Raw genomic sequence first — 11,065 nt, 5'->3', positions numbered from 1 at the left:
AATTATGCTCAATGATACCGCAAATGGAGGAACGCTTTGAGCGACAGGCTCGTTAGGATGCGTGCACCAGCTCAAGTCTTGTCGCGGTCCGCAATCATCTAAGAAAACTCTTTGAAGAAAGAGTTGTTGCCCTCAAACATGACACTGAATTGCCTTCGAGATCACGCCAGATCTCACACCTTGTGATATTATTTTCTGCGTAGCTACTTAACAAAAGATGAATGTGACTCTTCCTTGTAATCTCCAGGAGATGCAAAGACGCATTCGCGACGAAGTATATACGGAGCGCTGCCTTACGCTACAACCCGCATATGGTTCGGAGATCATCCAAGACATAGTCCGTCGCTGCGAGCTATAGCTGTTTTGAAAGGGCAGGTGGTCATGTTGAAAACTATGGACCATAAAAGGTAAGATCGAGGAAACCCTCAACACAAACCTGCTGTCTATATCCCATCTATTTCAGTTAGACATTCAGTGTTCCTTCATGGTGACACTCAAACTTGGAAAAGTACAACTTGTCATTGTTGTTTTAAAAGTTAATGCCCTCATATGACATTTGTCAACACAATAATGGCTCCTTACCAATGGAAAGAACAGTACTCCTTTCCTCACAACAAACACGGTGCTCTATAGGCCTAAGTTAGATAATTACGAAATAGTAGCCCTCTAAAGTTGGATTACCTTTTTTTTTTATACGCACTGTATAATTATGCTTATTGTGTGCTTTGGTTGCATAATATTAGTTTCACACGATACTAGAATTATAATCATGTTTCAGTGTGTGTGTGTGTGTGTGTGTGTGTGTGTGTGTGTGTGTGTGTTGTTGTTGTTGTTGTTGTTGTTGTTGTTGTTTTGTCTCTCATTGACAATGCTTATAGTTTTATTTGACCAATACCAGAAACGGGGGGGGGGGGGGGCAATAGTGTGGACCTATTCATGCAAACACTTTCTTGTTTGAGAGATAGGAGATTGATTTGTTGAAAATAACCGAGATAAATACCTAAAAGCACCTTTGGCTCTGTCGATAAACGTCTGTTATGTGTGTTGTGTACGGTATTTTTGTGTAGGTATGCGTATCTTAATCTGAACTACAGGGCCTATTTTGTTATCAGGACCTGTTTTAAGATAATTAGCCTTCCTGTTGAGTCTTGCTTTAACTACAATGCATATTCTCTCTTTCCTTCTTTGTTTTTGCTCAAAGTTCTCCGTGATAGGGTTGTCAATGTAGCCAATGCGCTTTTGTTTTTGTACAAAACATTCATTGTATGTTGTTTTATGAAAGTGTTAAACAAACAGACGTGAATTCATTCAGCACCGTATGCGAATGTGTGTGTGTGTGTGTGTGTGTGTGTGTGAGGGGTTGAGGGGATGCGGAAAGTTCTGAAACACATACACACACACACACACACATTGTATCTTTTTCACAAAGAATTACTGAGAGGTAAAAGGGATGGATTGATTGATTATTAAAAAAAAAAAACGTATTTTGTTTGATCAAATTGAATCATGATGTAGGTATAAGAGTTCATGATACACAATGTATTCTACAGCATATTTTTTGTGTAACTTTAGTCTGCATGAATGCATTTCATAGATCAAGCAGCATAAATGAGTTTAATCATGTTGATCAGTCATTATGTATTTAGAGCGCCTTACTTAAGACCATACATCATTGCAGGGTAGTTTTTTTTTTTTTTAGAAATACGTATGATTTTTTTTTTTGCATGTTCGAAGCAGCATTATTGAGTAGAATACTAAATTGGTACCTACTATATCTTTTTTGGTGTGTAAATGTTTCATTTGTGAATATGAAATTCAAACAAAAAAGGCAAAAAAAGTGCGTGGCGCTCGTGTGATAGGAGAGGAAGAGGCTGGAAAGTGCGAGAGTAAAACGTGTAAAGTGAGAATTGTTTAGGACAAAAATATCAAACTTACGATTTCACGCTACAATTTGATCAAAACAATGTATAGTAGCTCTATTCGGTATACGTTTACGGGCACAGCAAGACAAGCAAACTATAGCAAGTAAACAAACAAGAGGAAAAAACAAGATTAGAATTTTGCTTCATATTCTTATTTTTTTGATGTAGAGAAATAATCAATTGGACACAATGGTCATGATTTCTTTACGAATGCATACCTTTAAAATCGATAGAGAATCAATGCGGACCGAAAGTTTTCTAAACTGTATCATGTTGCCCATCACACTGTGGGATCTTTATGTCATATAGTCTGGAGAAAAATAAACATACCCATTTCAATTATTCATTTTCTTGCATTTGAGTTTATACCCCATCAGGTAGGCAACCAACGTCATCGCTCTGATTTATTTCTGAGGTATGCACAATGGTAGCAATTTACTGTCTGTAGGTCACAATCTTCACACACCTCTGAAAACAGACCCCATGTGTGGGTGAGTGTTCAAAGGGAGACCTTTTGCACTGTCATCCATCCATATCCGCAGTATACCAAAAATTTAATCAGAACCATTCTAGCTGTATACCCTTTCACGCAAACAGCTTTGTTGACAGAAATAAGATTGCGCCATTTAATTGCTAGTGTTCGTTTTTAGGGATGGTAATACAATGTAATAACATTGAACCATTGCTACCTCGATCGGTGGTTTATTTAATGTGAGATGATGTAAGCTTTGCACTTTCTTGCTTTGCTTTTATAGTGATGGTAGATTGTGTCATTTCTACTGTAGCTGATGGGAATAACGTATGATGTCTTCGGGAAGTGTCTCGGTATGTGTATTATTTATATAAGATACAGTGTATGGCTCTATTTACCCGCTGGTAGTTCATCTTCGGGAATTAATGTAAATTCTTACTACTGTACTCGACTAAATCTTGAGTTAGTTAAAGTATACAATGGTTCACTTCAAACAATCTCTCTTAATCTTTGTTAAGTCTAGTCTCACATTGCATATTATTGTGACATCGTTTGGGGGAAATTGCAGCAAAACAAATATCAACTTTTTATCATATCACAATAAACGAGCGATTAGTACAATCACTAACGACAATCCTTAACATTCGTCTAACACAGAATGCGTATTTATTCATCTATTCGTATCAATATGAATAATATAAGATTTCCATATTTCACAAATACGCACACTGTACTTGCGATTGCGTTTAAAATTTAGTCCAATCAGCTGTCCCTCATTACTGTGCATACAATTTTAATTCAAATATTATACGCATCCGGCTCGCCAGTCAGCTGATTATCACCCAAATTCTGACCTAAAGTCATTTCGCTTAAAGATCAGTCAAGCAACACGGACCGTATACATTTGTAACGCCCTATATTATGATATATACCCCACATTACTCAAAGCAATGTCCCTCAAAAATATTATACATGTACATATTTCCGAATACAGTGTACGTCAATACTAAAAGTGGTGCAACAGGTTTTCATAAATTTTGGTCAAATGAGATACCTTTTTAACTTTTAACATTATATATATTAATTCATCTATGATGATTCTAACAAACTAACGAATGGAATTTCAAACTATTTGACACGGTACCACGCCCCCCCCCCCCCCACACACACACATACTCAGTCACATGCATACAAACAAGCAAATAAACACACTCAATATCAACACATACACACTCATATTATGATAATCGCTTATAAGTCCATGAAAGCATGAATAACATATACACACAACCACACACATCCGCATAAAATCATGTACGAACACAACACGTGGGTGCCATGTCATGTCTATTCATGCAATATCTTAACTGATGGTATAAGCACACGTCATATTGCAAATAATTCTCTTATTTTTATTCACCATTCTTCACACTTAGCATTTTACTTTGTTCATTTTCCTTTCTTCACCGCTCGCTTTCCTTTGTTGATTCAGACAAGTTAGCAAAAAAAAAAAGTTTCAATAAAGTATGACTGAAAAAAAATGTGGTGGCCTGAGCTTGAGAAGGTTTTGGTAGAAATGACTGTTATGTAGTTCTTTTTTAATGATACGAGAGCCAGCACAAGGGAGGTTGGTATAGGAATAAGATTGTTTTATTGCATAAGAATGGCTGTTTGGGGTAATGATGGCGTCGCCCGCCTTTGATATTTCGCTTAACATCACTAACTATAGCTGAAAATAGCTAACTACACATCATTCTGTACAGTGCTTCTTTCTTTCTTCTTCTTCTTCTTCTTCTTCTTCTTCTTCTTCTCCTTCTACCTTTTCCTCTTCTTTAGGAGAAAGAACAATCATATTAATTCATGAATATGTATAATTATTTTATTTGGAACGACAATGCTGAAAACATCTATAGCGCCCTCCAAAAACCAAGTCAGTGTTAACCTCCTTACAGCTTTTGTATTTGGCTGGAGAAAAGTAGCAGTCATAGCAATCTTGTAATGTTGATCAATCGTGATCGATGTAAGGGTGGTGAATCCACGTGGCTTCGGGTTTAATTATAAACCTATAGATGGAGCAATCGAGTTCAGTCATGCGATCACATTCCTACCCAATCTCTGTAGTATGTCACTCTCTCTCCCTCAGTCCGTCTTTTGTGCATACAAACCCTTCCACAGCAATAGACCTTTTCAGTCTCCAACCTTGCTCAATCCTTTTTGTACATAGTGCAATTCGAATATAATACAATTGTACAATCAGTGCTTCATGTATAACTCTAGTGTAAAAAACAACCTTTCAGTGATGTTTAATCTAACGAGCAAAACTGATAACAAAACACCTTTGTTTTCAATGCTAATTAGTGCTAGAACATAAAGCTAAAGTTTTACCTTATGTTGATGGTGACAAAATATAACAGAAACAATGTTGAATGTCACCATTTGCAATGAATAAACCATATCTATCTAATTACAAAAGCAATATTTCATCATTTGTAAAAAACAATTAATGATACTGATCATGATATTTGAATGGTTCTATAGAAGCGAGTACTTGTGTCATTATAGTAAGTGTCAAATATGCACAGAATCCCTTCCCACAATATTTAGCTGAAGATTTTGGTAGTGGTGATCTGATGATCGTATTGGACTTAAAACTCATCGTTTTCTTTGCTACAAATTCATGTATGATGACGGATGCACCGATTTTCAAGACCACAATGGTAAGCAACTGAAGGGATAATGCAAATCTTTCAGGGACCAATGGGAAGACACCATCACACTTAAATGACTTACAGTTTCCCATTCCAAACTATTTAAGGAGTCCCTAAAAGTGTTGTGTGCATGGCGGGGTGGGGGTGGGGACACTATACTTACATTATATTCACACACACACACTCACTCTCTCTCTCTCTCTCTCTTTATGATCACAATGCAGTTTATGTATATCCACGACTTGCCAACCACCCAATCACTTGAGATGCATTCTGTGACACAACCAAATCACTTATGATAATACATACAGGTAGCATATCAAGAGTAATATCAAATGTGTACCTGCATAAATTCACATGTCGATTATCCTTTATGTGGTATGTCGATATCAATCGATATGTCGATATTATGATACCTTGTGATATGTCGATATCGGGTTGTGAAATCCAGAAAGAATGTTCATTTTGTTTACAATTTGTCAATACAGTATTGTACTTCGAGGTTGAAATAGAGTAGCATAATGGTGAAATTGATAACGGGTCTTCACGCCGCATAATCACAGAAATTCATATGTATACATTATCTAAATGACGGCATTCTAACTTGACCAAGACCCTGTAAACGGAGCATTAAATTGCACGCAATTGCAATTTTATACCTTTTACATTCTGCTGGTAATTATTGTGTTATCGGTCTTATGATAAAACACTGTACATGTATCTCTTTCAACACGAGGCTGCTGTCGTTGATGAGTCAGGCGACCTGTTCTTCGTCTGGCGCCATTTTCGCGCCTAATGTCGTCTCAGTCTCGGCACTGGGCGTTGCGTTGCTCAGGTGTTTCTTTTCGTGCAGACGCATGTGCGCACTTTGGATGAAGGTGGCGTTGCAAAACCTGCAGTTGTATGGACGAACACGTGAATGAGTACGTTCATGAATGCGAAGATGACTGCTCTGCATAAACGCCTTGTCACATAGGTGACACTTGTAAGGTCGCAATCCCGTGTGGATTCTCTCGTGCATGTGAAGGTGACTGCTTTGCCGAAAGGATTTAGAACAGAAGCGGCAAGAGAAGGGGCGAACTTGGGTGTGAATCAATTCGTGTTGCCGCAAATGACTACTCTGGGTAAAGCGTTTCCCGCACAGCGAACAGGCGTATGGACGGTCTTGATTGTGAAGACGCATGTGAACATGAAGATTGTCCAGCTTGGAAAACACCTTGCCGCAAAGACCGCACTTGTGGTCTAGTATCTGGACATTACTGTTATGGGTGCGAGTATGTTTGTCCAGGCTCGAGAGTTCCCTGAAGACATCGCCGCACACAAGGCAGAGGTGGGCGGTCTTGTTACTCACCGGCTGCCCGGACACACCCATGCGACTCCTCGCGAAAGAATGCACATTATAATCCGGTCTTGGACCGAACCGCTCTGGATGCCTCTTCTCTATAGACTCTAGGTCTCCAGTGACGGACACCATACCACCTCGAGAATTGTGCCTCTTGACATGCTCCAACATTAGCCTTTCGTTGATGAATCCTTGGTGACACACCGGACATTCGTGAACTCCTCCCATCTGTTGATTTTGTCTCTGTCTCAAATTTTTCTCGTGGACTTCAACGTGACGCAGCAAAGCGTCAAACATTCTCGAACGCTTCTCCGCACTCAATGCACGAAATGTTCCCCATGTACCCTTGGCCTTGTCCCTCCTTGGATGTCCGACGACTCTCCTTCTTCGGAGCCTTGGTAGACGTCGTCATATGTGTACTGGTAGGCCTCGTGTCCCTGAGACAGTGCTTCAGCAACAGATCGATGTTTGCGAATGTCACGCCACACTCCACATCAGCAGCAAGCATTTTCCTCCATCGTAGCTTTCTGCCTATCGTCTGCGGAGAACTCGCCTCCTCGAGCACTGCTACCCTTGGACTGATAGCAGAACACCTGAGGAGCAACACACTCCGTTCTAGTCCCCACTGTTGAAGGTGTCGTTTCATGCTGTGAGGAATGTCCGTTCATTTTGTCCAAAGTGTCAGCCGGCGAAGAGTCATCTCCTTGAGCTATCTCGCACATCTCTTCAGCTCCGCCATCAAAAGATTTAGAGTTCTGGTCACGTGGGGGTGAACTCTCTTCACAATTTCTTGAGGTAGTCATAGTTTGGATGTCAGTCTCGTCACCAGCTGAAGAGTCCAGTCCGCCTCCAAACCCACAACCCTCTTTACTAAGATCATCCATTGGTCCAAGTTTTCGTCAGCGTAGGTTGATGGTCGCCTCAGCTATATATTACGATGATCTTTGTATTCAATATCTGAAGAAAAAAAGAGACAAGCAATGACAACAATGACTACTTTGTCCTCCACCATTTTTAACCAGGAAAATAACCCGGGAAAGAAAATATTTTTGTATACCTTTGCTGTTAAGCGCTGAGCCACATACGATTTACGAATGGGTGCATTTAAACTGTTTAGTCAGTTCTTATTATATATCATCATTAATAACTTTCAGTCACACACTGTCAAAAAGATTCCTTTCAATGATATACTTTATCAATCTAAGAACACATGGTATTGTTCGTTTATTCTAGAGGGTCTTTAATCCGAAAAAGAAATAAAGATCGTTACTCCGAAGGTTCGTTAACCCGAAGCACACAGTTCGGTATTCCAGATGTTCGTTAATTCGAACATTTGCGGCGTTATTCCGAAGGTTCTTAATTTCGAAAAGTGAAATAAGGTTCGTTATTCCGAAGGCTCTTCATTCAAAATGAAAAGAAAGGGGGTTCTTTGATCCGAAAATGAGAGGAGGTGCATGCGTACTCACGAACCTCCGGAATATACGAGCGTCATTTCGTTTGGATTTTAACAAACTTTCGAGTATTAACGAACTTTTTTCTTTTTTTTTTTGGATAAAGGAACCTTGGTAATTGCGAACATTATTTCATTTTCAGATTTAAAAAAACCTTCGAACTGTACATATGTGCTTTTTTTGTTTGTGTGTGTGTGTGTGTGTGTGTGTGTGTGTGTGTTTACAACATGAAAACTGGTATCATGATAATTATTGTTTGCATATCATTTATGGTGATATAAAACACTAGAGTCGCCACTAAGATAGGTCCTACCTGATGATGTAGAAATGACATTGACGACGGACAATGCTTAGACTCAAAATGTAAGTGGACATTGCATTTTTTTCGTTTAAAATATGATATGCATTGAATATGATGCTATATAAATTCCATTTATATCCAAACGACGATTGAAAGATGACTTCATGATTAAGAAAGTGCCGTATGAATTGCTTCTAATGCAGAAAACTTCACGATCCTATTGAGATGTTCTTGAGTATTCTCACTCAAGTCGAGTCATCAGCTCGTAACCATATTAAAGCGAAAACGGTTGGTTTCACTCACCACCATTCTAATCTTTGAGAACTCAATATTATACGTTCGCACTTCCAATGGTTAACAGGTGAAAATGCACACGCTGACTGTATTCAAACCCAATTCCGTTGTACGTTAATATCGATTTCAACAATGTTATATCTCTCACTCAGTGCAAATAACTGCATAACACGGCTAATGATAGAAATGGCATATAGTCTCACCAACACACACACCACGACAGGTGACAACCGTTCCCTTACCGTGGCGTATCCAGAATTAATTTAAGGGGGGGAGGGGAGGAGGAGGAGGAGGAGGCGCTCGCGCGTCGTGGAAGTGCGAAATGACTGTGCTTATTTTTAACGATCATAGCATTCGTGCATATGGTACACCGGAGTGGCAACATTACTTACCAAAAGTGTATAATATAAACTTCGATAAATACTGTATGCCATCAAAATCTTGTTTTGACTTACAGACTTTAAATGCACTTGATGCTCTCTTGTAGACTTTGCAGTCGACTCACATTCAGTGGATTTGCATGGAGCACTGCCTTTGACAGCTGTAATATGGGACGTGTGGACCGAACCGAACTTTTTCCTCTTCTTTTTTTTTTTTGGCTCATTAAAAAAACAACAACACCAATGAATTTCAAAAGGTTCCGTCCTCAGATTTATTTTATTTTATTTCATTTTCAAGTCTTCTTTAAAAGCAGAGGTAGTCCCACTTCAGTGCCACAAAGGCACTGCTTTGTACAAGGGAGCCCTGCGTTGATATACATTACATTGCATGTGCACACAATAAAAACCAAAAACAAAACGAACATAGATATCGATACAGCTAAAGAACAATCGATTCGAAAAGAACATAAAACGAGCAGAGAAAATAGCCATTTCAAATATGTTCACATTAATCTCTCAACTGCTGTAATTATGTAAGTAACCACGACTATCATCACAGCGGTTACTATGGAATTCTGCTACAATTTGAAACAGGGCCCGAGTTTCATCTAACATCTCTCCCTCTTCCCCGGTTATAGAATTGCTTTTCACTGAGCATGTGTATAGCAAAAACATCAGTAAGTTGTGCACTGTAACCGTAGGATTATCACAATATATATTCTGACCTTTATACGCCCGCGACATAATTCCGTGAAAGACGACTCTCTTTTTGTCTATGCAAAAAGTCAATTTTCGTACTTTCACTCTGGTTTTGATAATTTATATAGCTGTTGGGAGCAAAATAATTGATTGAACCCAGCAGAAAGATTTCTGAACGAAAGAAAAGAGAATAGCTGAAATTGATATAAGTATTATACTTACTCAAATGCGACCAACAGACTCGCGAATGGTAGAAGTTATTTTCGAACTGCAAACAAAAGAGGGTAGCCGGAGAAGAGTAATCTATAAATCCACTGAAAATGAACCCATAAGCTTATTCCTGTCGGGTTCAAGATATATAGAATCAAGTTTCTCTTGGTAGATGACTGCCTTTTCGATCAACCTAAGTAGAATGAATATCGCGGTAGGTTATTTCAATCGTTACAAGTTGACGCATGTATATACTTGATAGCGAGTAAGACAAAATGCGATGGCTCTGGAATCAAGAAGATGTCTGTTAATGTATTGAACGAGTAGCCCAACAGACAAACATTGCGAAATCATAATGTTGAGAACGACGTTAAACACACGTTGTGAGAACGAAGACTCGAGGCATAATGAGTTATACACACAACGCTGTGTGCACTGTACAATATACATAGCTTGTATGGTACTCTCGTACATTATACCACGACCGTAAACCGCGATTGGGTGATTTGACGACGGCGTCGGCTATTTATAGCCCCACAGATGATAGCGATGATAATGATGATGATAATAATGGCCTGACTCATTGGCCTACTCGGCGCCGTGCTGTCGGCAACCAAGCTCGCGAGGCCAGCCAGCGAGTTTCGCTCACTTAAAGGCGCTGTGACATGTAGTATTGGAAAAGGCAATTTTACTGAATATCTCTATAATATCGACTAAATAAACCTTCGTGTCATTTGTAACCCGATACTTTATGGAACGAGTTTTCTTAAGAGACGATATTATTATTGTATCATGCACTGGCGTTGCATTTCACCATTGTGTTGAACCAAGCTTGTACATTTATTACGTTAATTTTCCAATGATGAGAACCAAGCTACATCAAGAGTTTAACTGTGATGCATGCATTCAATTCTCCCTGTTGAGAAGTTTTAAATTTATGTGACGATTTCGATTGGCTGATACGTGAGCCCGAAGAAATACATTATAGAAGGATAGTAAATATGTGATCATAACAATCATTGTCTTTTGCAGACTTGTTATCTAGTGTCACGTATATAGTCCGAGATACAGCGATGAGATAATGTATAGACATGGATTTGTCGGTCGAAGTCTACATTGATTGCACACCCACTATCTTGAGCATTGATAATGTCGCGTAATGACATTAATCGGCTGGTTTTGCTGTACGCTGTGCAATCCACATATTGATTTGATAAACGTTTTATAATATACACTCAGTATATCTTCATTCCTTCGTCAATCTTCTACCTGCTTTTCATGTCCCG

At 39.0% G+C, this 11,065-nt stretch overlaps 1 pseudogene; it reads right to left on the bottom strand.

Moving 5' to 3' along the window:
- Positions 1-5,856: 5,856 nt before the first annotated feature.
- Positions 5,857-7,328, bottom strand: LOC139708695 (uncharacterized; annotated as a pseudogene).
- Between the last annotated feature and the right edge of the window lie 3,737 nt (positions 7,329-11,065).

Source organism: Diadema antillarum, unplaced genomic scaffold (assembly GCF_040938485.1).
Source record: "Diadema antillarum isolate AM-2024a unplaced genomic scaffold, OU_Dant_1.0 seq00001367_RagTag, whole genome shotgun sequence".
In the NCBI taxonomy this organism is placed as follows: Eukaryota; Metazoa; Echinodermata; class Echinoidea; order Diadematoida; family Diadematidae; genus Diadema; species Diadema antillarum.
This window is presented reverse-complemented; position numbering and strand designations above follow the sequence as displayed.